This window comes from Agelaius tricolor, unplaced genomic scaffold, assembly GCF_023055355.1.
Source record: "Agelaius tricolor isolate 1412-34295 unplaced genomic scaffold, bAgeTri1.0.p SCAF_6, whole genome shotgun sequence".
Taxonomy (NCBI): Eukaryota; Metazoa; Chordata; class Aves; order Passeriformes; family Icteridae; genus Agelaius; species Agelaius tricolor.
The window spans coordinates 23324469-23337188 of NW_027269266.1; the positions used below are offsets into that span (position 1 = coordinate 23324469).

The 12720-nt window shown below is 39.1% G+C and overlaps 1 protein-coding gene across 5 annotated transcripts in view; it reads right to left on the minus strand.

Moving 5' to 3' along the window:
- Positions 1 to 12720, minus strand: part of SLC25A13 (solute carrier family 25 member 13) — a 99281-nt gene that overhangs the window by 49733 nt on the left and 36828 nt on the right. The window lies entirely within an intron of this gene.

Below are 12720 nucleotides of genomic sequence, written 5' to 3' on the forward strand. Positions count from 1 at the left end.
ACCTAAATCTCTTCTACAAGGAGGGGGGCATCGTGTCAAGTATGATCACACCTAAATACAAGCTTCATATTTAGTAGTCACAACTGGGCAACAGTTTACTACACCCTTGGCAGACTGGTAACACACAGCAGTTTCTGTGAAAAAGCAACTATTTGATACACAATCAATAGTAAGGACCGTATGTTTCTGCAACTAGCCAGCCTATACTGTAAGTAATGAAAACAGCAGTGAGATCTGAGCAAGTATTTGTCTCAAAGGACAGAGCCCACTTCAATGTGATAGCTTTGTCTCAGCCAAAAAAATAGGGCGAAGAAATCCTCTGAAGACAAGCTCAAGGCCAGAGGTTCCCAGCTGCTCTGTGCTCTCCTAATTGCTGTATGACTCTTCCAGCAATGCAAGCCAAGAGCCAGTTCTTGTCTCCTGTGAGTTCCTTTGAGCTGGAGAGATGGTTCCCAGGAGTCACTCCCTACCCACAGGCTGGGCCAGGAGCTGGTCTGCTCCCTTCACGCTTTGTGGAAGAAAGACCAGGAGTCCAAACCACGAGCTCCTGTCTGTCTCTGCAAGCAGCAGAGCTGTAAGCCAGTTCCCAAGCACGGCTGGTGCCTGGGGTTGAGGAAATCAGCACAGCTTAGTGCTTGCCTGTGTTCAGAACAAGCTGGGAATCACCCCACTGGAGCCAGCCTCTGCCTGCCAGGCAGGACTGGGAGCCACCTTCCACTTCATTCCAGTGCCACAAGCAAAGGTGGGAGCTGACTCCTTGGGGCAATGAGGTTGTGTCTCCTGTGCATGCTGAGTTCTGGCTTCTGGTTCAGTCCATGCCAGGCAGGCACAGCAGCTCTGTTGACTTGGGAAAATACAGCCAGGGTGGAATCCCCTCTTTTAGGCAAGGAAGCAGGAAAAAGTGAGAGTGAAGTGGCACAGCTGAGAGCCAGGAAGATGTCACGAAGAGCCCAAGTAAAAGAAGAATAAAGATACAGAAAAAAAACAGTCACAAAGAGATGAAAGAGGCATGTGTCCTGCTGCACTGACCCAAAAGCCCTGCACATGGTATTACCCACAAGAACAGCTTGTTCTAAAGCAAGAAGGCTTCACAGAGAGAGCAGAATTGAAACTGCAGACCTCTTCCCATCTCACAGACTAGTCTGTAGTTTCAGCTTTAAAAACACAACACTCACTGATCCCAGGAAATCAGTGATGAAAGAGCAAGTTGGATTTAACCTACAAATAGAAAGACTAACCCCAGTTAACCTCAAATTCATGAAATTCATAACTCCAAGTCCTAATGTCCTATGAGAATTTTCTCCAAGCAAAGTCAATGCCCCTAGGACAGCCCCATTGTTCATTCATGTCTTAAGCTCCATCACAGCCAGCTTGGATCTTGTCTGCCAGCATTGTCCCAGAGCAAAATTCTGCTCACAAGGCAGTGGGATAGAAAGTCTATTGGTTCAGGGTGATGTTCTATCCCTCTATTTGAAGTCTTTCATTTAGGGTGCTTCCTACCAACACAGCTCAAGGCACCTTGCCACATGTCACTGGAGATCACATTTATAAAGTTCCTGCTTTCTGCCAGACTTTCTTCAAAGAAGGCAACTGGCATGAAAAAGACAGCTTGTCTTGCCTGCATACAAGAGGAAATAAAGGTTGTCTCTTTCTGGCAGTGACCACTGCTTTTCCAGAGAAATAAAGACATTCACAGAGAAATCAGATGTTCATCTGCTTCCTCTTTCCCTCTCATCCCATCTCCAGAATTTCCCCAGAGCAAGCCACTGATACTGTGTGGATGAGATTAGGAACAAATCATCATTTACCAAAAGCTGTGGCAGGACTCCAGACTTGCCTTTGTCAGAGAAAAAAGGCGCATTCTTACCTGATGCAAGGTAAGAGATAGCAGAAACTTAGCTAGTATAAAATGAGTCTCAAATTTGTTTTGATGGGGCAAGGCTCCATGCAATTCTTATTTCTAATTTTTAACATAAGAAAGTTGCACAGTCTCCTTTGAATATGCCCCTGTACTTTTATTTTAATTTATTATCATGCATAAGCCACCTTGAAGGAACAATTTGTCCTGCTCCCCCAGCTCTGTGTCCTGTAAACCCTCCTTGGCTGGAGCCCAAAATTAAAATTCCATCTCAAGAAAATTAAACATAGAATCATAGAATGGTTTGGGGTGAAAGAGACCTTAAAGATTATCTAGCTTCAATTGCCCTGCCATGGGCAGGGACATCCTTCACTAGACCATGTTTCTCAAAGCCTCATTCAATCTGGCCTTGAACAATTCCAGGGATGGGGCATCCACAGCTTCTCTGGGCAACCTGTTACAGTGTCTCACCACCCCCACAGTAAAGAATTTCTTCCATATAACTAGCCTAAACCTACTCTCTTTCAGTTTAAAACCATTCTCCCTTTTCCTATCTCATAGGCTCCCTTTGGGTACTGGAAGGCTGACAATAGGTCACCCCAAAGCCTTCTCTTCTTCAGGCTGAACAACCCCAATTCTCTCCACTTTCCATCAGAGGAGATGTGCTCCATCCCTTTAATCATACATTTCCTCCTCTGGACTTGCTCCAACAGGTCCATGTCCTTCCTGTGCTGGGAACCCCCGAGCTGGATGCAGAGTTCCAGGTGGGGTCTCACCAGAGCACAGTAGAGGGGCAGAACCTCCTCCTTCACCCAGTGGACATGCTGCCTTTGATGCAGCCCAGGACACCTTTGTGTCTGGGCTGCAGGGGCATATGACCAAGACATGCCCAAATGTCAGGAAGTGAAAAGAATGGTAACTTCAGACCAAATACAATGTTTAATTATTGGCATTACAAAAGGTAAAGGAATGCACAGCAATGAAAGTGAAAACCTCATCAAGCCAATTTGGAATATAATAAGGTCTTTATCCAAACCATTTGCATTCCCTTGGCTGTTTTAGAGATTAAAGGCCACAAGGATGTCTCAGAAGTTCATGTAAGTACAAGTATCACTCTAAACATTCCAAGTTAAAGATGTGCACTTAATTTTCCCTATGACCTGGAAAATACAGAGTACCACATCAGTGAAGATACAGTAAGAGAATCCACACAACTTGATCTTTTCACAATCATACTGTATATTGATCTCAATATGACTTGGCAACTGCTACCAGATGCTTTTCTGACAGAATGCATGTTGGATTATACAGTGCAGGCAGCTGACTGGAAAATTGCCTACTGTGCTTCTACTGATTCTTTGATGGCATGAGACATGGTATTCTCTTTGCCACTGCTTTTTTACTCATACCCCATACTTCCTTTTTGCAACCATTTGTGGCGCACAAACTCCTATGCCCAGTGAACAGTCTTCTTCCTCTTCCCTCGTTAGGTCTCATTACCCACTCATCTACCACATCACTGACTCAAGTCTCATCTGTAGGCAGATTGCCCAATTCAGACATTAAAAACTATTCATACTACACAAAAAAATTGAAGTGTTTTAGCTTCTGATTTAACCATCAAAAGGTATCTAATTATGTACCAGAGCTCACTCCAAGTTACTGTTCAGTTCTAACAGTGTCATTTCCGAATCATCCAAGTCCAGTATTAAAATAAAAAATGGAGAATGAAAAAAATGTAGTTTTGCATTAAATCTGCAATTGGAAGTTCCACAGCTATCCACAAGTCACTTAACTAAACACAGGGAAACACAAGGAAGCTGAGGTGTGCTTCAGTAGCCAGGAGTTATGATGTCTCTTTAGATTTTTTTTTTTTAAGGAACCTGTTTCAGAGCTAGACAATAATTTGTAATGGAAAGGACATCTGGATTTCATGGAGTCCAGTCAAAGAAAGTCCAACCAGAAGAGGTTGCTCAGGGCCATGGCCAGATGAGGTTTGAACAGCCCCTCATGAATTTCTGACTCAGGATGAGGGAACATTGAAATCCCAGAGGGTCATATTCAGTGGCACAGGGTCTAGTTGGAGGCCTGTCACCAGCAGTGTTCCCCAAGGTACAACACCGGCCCCAGTACTGCTTAATCAGCAAGTTCCACATGAACACAAGGAAGAACTTCTTTACTGTGTGGGTGTCTGAGCACTGAAGCAGATTGCCCAGAGAGGCTGTGGAGTCTCCCTCATAGGAATTACTCAAAAACCATCTGGACACAGTCCTGTGCCATGTGCTCTGGGATGACCCTGCTTGAGCAGGAAGGTTGGATGACCCACTGTGGTGCCTTCCAACCTGACCCACTCTGTCATTCTGTGAATAATTCCAACAACAGAAATTCCACAACTTCTCTGGGCAACTGTGCTTTGATCCTTAACAAGTATTTAACCAAAATATCTGATAAATGGAAGCTTTAAAATCCAGTTCAGAACACTGTTTAATTGCTTTAGTTCTAAAAAAAGCGAAATGTTAATGCTTCAATGTCAAGAGCCATAACAGCACAAAATCAATCTAGAGCTAGCAAAAGATATAACCATTTGTGTGTTTGCATTGTTTTTTGTAAGAAAGCAAAACAAGCAACAGGTTGAAGATTTTAAACACTCATTTTCAGAAATCCATGCTGTCACTTCTATCAATCTTTTAAAAAATTCAACTTTGACACTCAATTTTAAAATAAATTGCAAGTTTCTAAAACAAATAATTGTTTGTCCCTCCACAGTCTCTAAGTAAAAAATAGCAGCCTTGCCATTTATTTCTGATCACTGCAGAGTTGGTTTATTTCCCCTCCAGGTGATCTGCCTGCTGATTTACAGTGGGGGTTTTTGGTCCCTTAAGTCCTGGGGACCTTCTTCTCTGCAGTGTACTGATGTGTATGTTTAAAAATTTATTGCACAAACAAGCATGCCGCATTCACATTTCCATTCCTGTGATTCTGTTCCATTTTCATTCCTATGACATTCCATTTCCTGTGATTAAGAAGTAAAATAGAAATAAAGCATGCTTTGGAATAACTACAGATGCACTTGACACAGCAAGGACCACCAATATTCTCCAAATGAAATTTGGACTTACAAATTTTAGGTTTTAAAAGGAAAACTCTGAAAGTCATTATTCTGCTGTATTTTGTGTCTAAGGAAAGTCATTTAACAGAACAAGCTACTAAAATCTTTACTGGGTATAGTCCATAAGTATCTGAATATCTGACATATTAAATCTGAAATTCTTTCAAACTATTTATTTTGCAAGTATATTTTTCATATGTAGACAGAATCAACACCTCTTTATTTTTACACCAGCAGGGACCAATTTCACTGTAGCTGTCCAGCAATAAAAAATTTATTTCAGAATTCACATCTTTGTTTCCTACAGCAATTTAATATATGAACCAAAGTGATAAAAGCAAACTCCTGGCTCAAGAAATAACCATGAACTTTACACTTTACTTTCCAGCATAGACCTGAAAGCTTTATATCTTTAACAGCTATTTTACTTAGATAGATGATATAAAAAAAATCACTTTCTTGCAAAGCATTAACACACATTTTCCCTCACTTAAATACTTCAATTTCAAACACACCGCAAAATGTACTCCCACAACAGTACCGTATTAGTATAAAACTATTTTAGTTCGATTAAAATGTCTAACTATCTACCCTCAAACCTATTTAAACTGTAATTTTCACTTTGAGCACTTCCAGCATATTCTCAGTTTTGTTTTCTTTTATCAGCTTCTTAAATCAGGTCCTGAATTCCAAATGTTAGGAAAAAATAGTCATTAACTGCTAGGTAACAGCAGATTTTCCAATTTAGAAAACTAAATTACACACACCACAAAAATATGTGTATTTTGCTATCTGAAATTTCGTATTAAAATCTGTAATAACAAAACACTTTTCTGGCTCCTAGAACTTGCTGAAGTTTCGACTTTCTAATCTGCAATTCCAGGCCAGTTTGAAAATGGGATGTGAAAAAAATCTTAATAAAAAACAAGCTTGAAGTGATATACAGCTCCTGACATGGTTTAAAATATGTTCTGGTGTAAAAGGTTCTGGTGCCTCCCCAAGTGCTACCTAGTAATCATGTTGGGCTTTTTTTTCCAACAGTATATAGAGATGGCTGACCCTCAGCTTACCAAAGAGTTACTCTGTTAACTAAAGAGTGACCTCATACAGTTGAAACTGACTCTCAAATTGGCATGTTCCCACCTTTCCCACACCAATTTTTTTTTCTTTTTAAGTAGCATGAAGTAGCAGCAGAAAGCACAATATTTTAGCCATCTGAGCATGTAGTATTCTTGAACTATCCCACCAATTGGAAGTGCTCTCTGTTACCTCTATCTTTTAAAATTGGAGCCATTATAGTCAATTGTGCAAATCTACGGTTGGTCTTCCGTAAAAAGAAGATTTTTAACCCACTGAACTGGAACATCTTCCAAGCAGTTCTTCAGATCTCTGACAAGACACCATACAACACACACATGCCAATCTGATATTCCCATACATCTACATTCAGTTGTTCACAAAACACTCATATATCACTTGAAAAGTTTCAAAAATCAGGGTAGTTCTTTTTGTAATAAAATGTAATCATTAAAGAGGTGCAATAAAGGTCCACTTATATGGAAAAAAATGGATGTTTTTTCACCTCCAGATGACATACCAGCATCTGGAGCCCATCAATGAGAAGCAAAAAGCTTATGAAACTTGTTGAGCTGCTCTTAGAAAATGCATTGGTTAATTTGGCACACCCTCAGGCATTAAAAAAGACTGTACTGTGACAGCCCCACTGGAGTGCCAGCATCCTCAGAGGCAGCCACAGCAGGGTGGAGAAGCAGGAGCCTGGAGTCTCCCACTAAAACTGGTAACTTCTGTTCCGAGGGGAACCACAACCATTTTGCGGCTGGAAGAAGCAACACAGGCTGTACAGCACCTGTTGTACACAGGGGTGAGATGAAGACCAGTATTGGTAAATAAATGTCTATCAAATGTTGCAAATAGAGTTTAAAGAATATAACTACCAAACAGATCCCTCAAAATGCCTGCAGCAAACCATGAAATCCAATACCAATTCTAAAAAATGTTCAGCATGCATTCTTTCAGGACAGAGACACTAGCTACTGAACATAATTCATTGCCCTAGACAAACTTTTCAACAAGGACAGAGCAGTCTTGCAGATTAATTTCACATTAATGAAAACACTATCACACAGAACATGCTTGTGCTATCATGATTTTTCCCAATCAAAAAAATCCATTATAAGCTTCAAGTTCACAAATCTGCTGAAATTGTTGTCTTTTTTATCCTCTTATCTTCCCCGTCCTTTGGTTGCTTGTGCCCTTGTCACTTCTGAAAACTACCAATTCACTTTCTCATGGCATATTCATACAGCATCCTGTTCAATTTGGCCCTAATTTTTGACTGAGATACTTGTGCACTTCTGTTACCTGTGTTAAATATTGAAAATACTACCAAAAAAAAAAAAAAAAGGAAGCAAAGAGCAAAAAAGCAGGCCCTTTCCAAAAGTACCATCACCCTTAGCAAGTAAAAATCTGGATTCAAGCTTGTCTGCTTCTTCTATCTCCACTGTATGTAAGGGGGAATAATATGAATTTACACATGAAATATTACATAATTTGCTTACTTAAAATGTCTTCAGAAATTTTCCAGAATTCCTTAAAATATTTCTACTTGAACTGTGGCTACCCATAATTTCAGTTCACTAGCAACAGCCTTACATTTTTTTATCACCTTTCCTAGCCTCATTAAAAGTTAGCAACAAACTGCCAGCACCCTAAGACCTCAAGTTTGAAAAGCACTAGGCCCCCTGTGGGCATAAAAAATAAATATAGTCCTCTTGTCCTGAGTAATAATAACAATAAAAAACAAACAAACAAACAAACAAAAAACCCAAAAAACCCCCAAAAACAAACAAACAAACAAACAAAAAAAAAAACCAAAAAAAACCCAAAAACCAAAAAACCCAACAGACCACTTTCACCAAGGTAAACAGCACAACCTGCTAAAAAACAGAACATCACTACATCACTTCTATTTTCTCCATACAAGGCAGCTGGGAGATGATGCATGTGACATACATAGAGAGGCTGATGGAATGGGGTTTGCTTAGCCTGGAGATGGGAGCTGCAAAGGAGGAGCTCATTGCTGTCTATAGATACCCAGCTGATGAAGGCAAGACAAAGACGCACAGTGAAAGGACAAGAGGCAATGGATGCAAGCTGGAACACTGGCAATCCCAAGCAGGCATCAGGAATTCAGTTTTCCACTACAATAGTGATCAGACTCTGGGAAATGCTTGCTCATAGAGGCTGCAGAGTCTCTAGCCTCAGAGATTATTTAAAACATTGATTAGGTATTTCCCCTTGAGCAGCTGGTCTTGATGGTGGTGCTGCAAGGGTTTGAACCATATGGCTGCCACAGTCACTTCCAATCTGAATTATTTTATGGTTCTCTTACCATCCCCAACAAAACAACAGAACAAAACCAGCAACAAAGAACAAACTGAAACACTGAATTTCAGTTCTGGATGATGTAGAAAACTCAATTGCATTTTCTAGACCTAATGAAACCCAGCAGTGTAATAGGACAAAGCTTTTCCTAATATTTAGAACGACAGATTCACTTTGTATCCAAACAGGCTCTCTTTTACTTAAGATGCTTGCATCCAAGTCTGTCTAGTTATATAACATTTTAGTTAAAAGAGAAAAACAAAACAAAAACTTGCCAAATTGACATATGTCTAGAAATTAAAGTCTCAAAGAATAGTCTGAGAAGATTTTAAAAATTGTTCTGAAGAAAATAAATATACTAACAAGTCTAATTCATATCCTTTTGTAATTAAAACTGGCAATTATTTGTGCAAAATCCAACACTGTACAAACAACAAAAAACATCAGAGACTGAACAGATTTCACATCTGCAATGTTGCCACTGGATCCATCGTATCTGGCAGCTGTCATTTAAACATCAGCAAATGTTCACTGCATAGGTGAAGCTGTGATGTGTAAGCTAACAAATCACAAGCTACAACTGGTTTCAAGGCAATTTGAACCAGCAATGGAAGTATCACTGATAAATACTAAATACTGCAGTTTGCCAAGAGATCAAAGCTTACAGCTACAGCAATTTATTTTGTTGGTTCAGATTTAGCTTTTCATTGCTTTACATGGTGTTCAGTGTACCAGGCTGGGCATCACTACGCTAGGTGTTGTGCAAGAGATAAAAAGAATTCATAAAAAGATTCCATAAAAACAACGAAGTCATACCAGCAATTGCAGTGCAAAGCATAAAACAAGTAATCCTCTGTAATGAAAGCAAGACCTATGTCCCACAATCAGAAGTTAAATCTTTGGTCCTGAAAGCAATTATGAAACTCTGGTAATAATTTTTTTTATATTAAAAAAATAACAGAACATTATCATAGATGAAAAAACTCTGAAGCTCATCACAATAGCTGTGGAACTATTTAAACTTCTCTTAAGAGCTATGTCCTTTTAGAAAGTTTACAAACAAGTATTCAGGTAATTCAAGTATCAGGTATCAGCTAACAGGAGCACTTAGTAAGATGTATCCTTAATTAATGTGTTCATCTAACAAATGTACTGATATAATTAATAACAGAAGCAGAGACCCACAACAGCTGCCAATAAAATTTTGTTTAAAGAAAAAAGCAAAGTCCAATGCTCGAATCTGCAGCTCCAGCACTTAACCAACAAAAATTTGGGGATTGGGTTCCAAATTTCCTTAATGTTTTTGCTGGCTTTGGGGGAGGTTGTTGTTTTGTTGTTTCGTTGTTTTTTTGTTTTTAATAAAGGACTGACATTTTACAGCATACTCATAATTCTCAAAGCAGCACAACACAGCATCCATTTTGAAACAGCTTCAGATTGAACTAGAGGACATCTAGAAAAGGAAACCAAAACCATAAAACCACACACTATACCACAGCTCTATTTCTTTAAGTACAAGAGCAAGATTTCTGTCTGGTGAGTAATTCTACTTTAATACAAATCAGAATTAAAATCTTTAAAGCAGGTTCAATAACGGTTGGCAGCACAGACTCAGGCAACCACAGCTCTTATTGTGCCTTTCCTTACTCTCTTAGCAAAATCAACACGGACAACACTTATTTTACCCTACACTAGGGCTTGTGAGAACTGGTATCAGAAAATGTAAGTTCCAGTTCCTGGGTATCACTGCTGTGTTATTCACAGCTCAGAACTGTTAGGTACCATCATTTATTTTACCCATCCAAAATTAAAGTTACAATGACTTCGTTTTTAAACACTTTTTTATGCAACCATCTCACCTTTTTTTAAATGCCATCTAGTAAAGAATTTCAAAGGGCTCTGCTTCTTTAATGAGGCATTAAAATACAGTCACACGACAAAAAAGCAACTCTACTAAGTCTCTTAAACCCCTGGACTTACATTATCAGCTTTTATGTGCCTGTCAACACTCAACAGTAAGAAGCAATGGTTTGCTCTTTGCCTCGAATTTAAACTTTCCTGCTGAGAGCTTTAACTCCTTACAAACTGTCAAAGCTTTGACACTTCAGCAGAAAGTAAATCTACAACACGATGCAATGGCCAGGTGTAGTCTCAACCAGCCACTAGCCACTAATTTACTAGTGGCCATTTAATTCACCTCAAAAAGCAATAAACTAGAAATACTTCCCACCCCGCCATGTACTCACACTGCTTGCACATCAGCTCTTTTAAATAGGTAAGAGTTCTGTCAAAGAACCAGGTACAGTTAACTTGCCACTTTAAAGAAATGAAACATTTAAAATTGTAGAGATGTCAACATACGGCTAAAATGCAAATCCATTTCCAACCCAGAAGCTAAAGTAAGAGTGCAGCATTTTTCAAGAAACTAAGTGCCAAGTGATAAATTGGAACTTCTTTACCAAGAACATTTCTCTGAGTATCTACAGCCTGGATCTCACATTCAGTGTAGATGTTCATTGGCATAAAGCTCATTATTAATTCCTTTAACTAAGATGCCAAGCCAAGTGCACCTGTGAAAGAGTAAGAGTTGGACGGATTTGCATAGTAGAAAATGTGAAATTCACTGCTGGGAACTATTCTGCTTGGTATAAGCTAAAATATTTATATCACTATTTTAGTGTACAGAAAAAAAAATGACTGCAAAGATAAGCCATACTGTTTCTTTATAACAATAAAATGAGACAGAGACTTAAAATGAGAGCCTTGAGATACTACACCTAACAGCAGTATACTGAAAAATTATCCTTTCCCTATTCTTCTGTTCCTTTCACACTGTAATTCCACAGTATACAAAACCCCTATTTAAGTCTCCTAACCTTGATAAGGACTTGATACTACTCTCATTCAGGTGAATGGAAAAAGATCTCATAATTGGCCTCAAAGACGCATGACTGAGGAACTGAGTGGCAAAGTTACAGGACAGTATTTTAATAATGTATTTACCAAAATATTGGGTTTTTTTTTCATAATAGCAGGAAAATGGCTTCCTTTTCTCTCCTCGTGATATAAAATAAGGAACTAGCCTTGCATAAAGGTCAACCATTTCTGCTGAGAATGCACAACACTGAGACAGCTCTTCCATCCTCCCCAGTCCAGGCATTTACTGGGGTGGTAGCCACAAGGTACTACACAGAAGTTACATCTACAGTTTCAAAAGGGGAGATGAAGGAACTAAACAAAAGCTATCTGAGGTTCTGCCAATGTTGGCATGTCTCCTCTTTCAAATACCTTAAATACAGTCTGGCATGGGATTTTCTTTCATCACTAGAAGGACTTCAATGGACTTCAAATGCCAAACAAATCCTTTGACTCACTGTGTCAAACCCCAAGGGAAACATCTGACAGCAGGAAAAGTAGGAACAAGAATGCCAAGAGTTAAAAAGTCGGACTGATTCAGCATTCAGATCAAACAAATACAGTTCTTCCTAGATTATTAATGAGTGCTCCAAGCAACCAGGGGCTCTGATGCAGACAAGAAACTGCACATCACAGGCATTCCAGAGCTCTGGTCTGCCTTCACTGGAACAAAATCCTAGTAAAATATGCATTCCCTCCTGTTTTAAAAGCATGGCACCTCTCACTGCTTCTCTGTCCATATACATACACAAAAATGTTAGGCACAAAATACTTCCTTCATCAAGGTTATGATCTGCAGATTTTTTTTTCTGAAAATCCTTTAGCATTTGTAGTAACTTCTGAAACAGTGCAAACAAAAAGCACATCTTTCACACCCTCAACACACTACCAAAATAATAAAAAACAAAAGGGACACAAGAAGAGACAGCAAGTTTTCTCACCAGCCACAACTTCAAATACAGATTTTTTTGAGATGGTAGAAAGAATACAATGATGTTTCAAGCAATGGTTACAGAATCTTGTTAGTTCAAATGGAAAGAGAAAGGCTTTTTTAACTGAGCATAAAACATGTGTGAAAAGTACTAGTAAAACGCAATGGATGTGTGAACCATATATTTCGGAAAGACAAGAGAGTCAATAGCATCAAAATTTCCCATTTACTTAGAACTGTTTAACAACCAAACAATAAAACTTGATATATAGGAATGACCATGTCCAAATGTAGCAGATTAGAAACAGCAATTTTAGACAGTGTAGGTACTCAGAAAAAAATTCCCCATACTTTTTCAAGTACAAGCTCAATATCAGAAATTAGTCCAAACTGCTAAATTCCGAATCCTTCTTTCAGACTGAATGTCCCTTATCATTAGGCAGGTGGGAGATAGTCCTGCAGATATCAAAAGCTATCTCTGGGATATCTACAAAGAAGCAG